The sequence below is a fragment of the Notolepis coatsorum genome (assembly GCF_963971535.1).
Source record: "Notolepis coatsorum genome assembly, chromosome: 15".
Lineage (NCBI taxonomy): Eukaryota > Metazoa > Chordata > Actinopteri > Aulopiformes > Paralepididae > Notolepis > Notolepis coatsorum.
The window spans coordinates 14,458,126-14,458,335 of record NC_140179.1 but is presented as its reverse complement, the minus strand read 5'-3'; positions in this window follow the sequence as shown (position 1 = coordinate 14,458,335).

Below are 210 nucleotides of genomic sequence, written 5' to 3'. Positions count from 1 at the left end.
TAGCCAAAGGACCAGACAGCAGTTAGTGTAATTCTAAACTAGCAATCAGGGGGCTGGTTTGGAGTGTGTGGTTGAGGAGAGCCAGACGGGGCAGACAATAGAGGAGCAGCTCCTCTCCCCCTGCTGCCCTGGACCAGAGGAGAACCCAACCAGAGAGGACCCAGAGGAGAACCCAACAGAGAGGAACCAGAGGGGAACCCAACCAGAGAG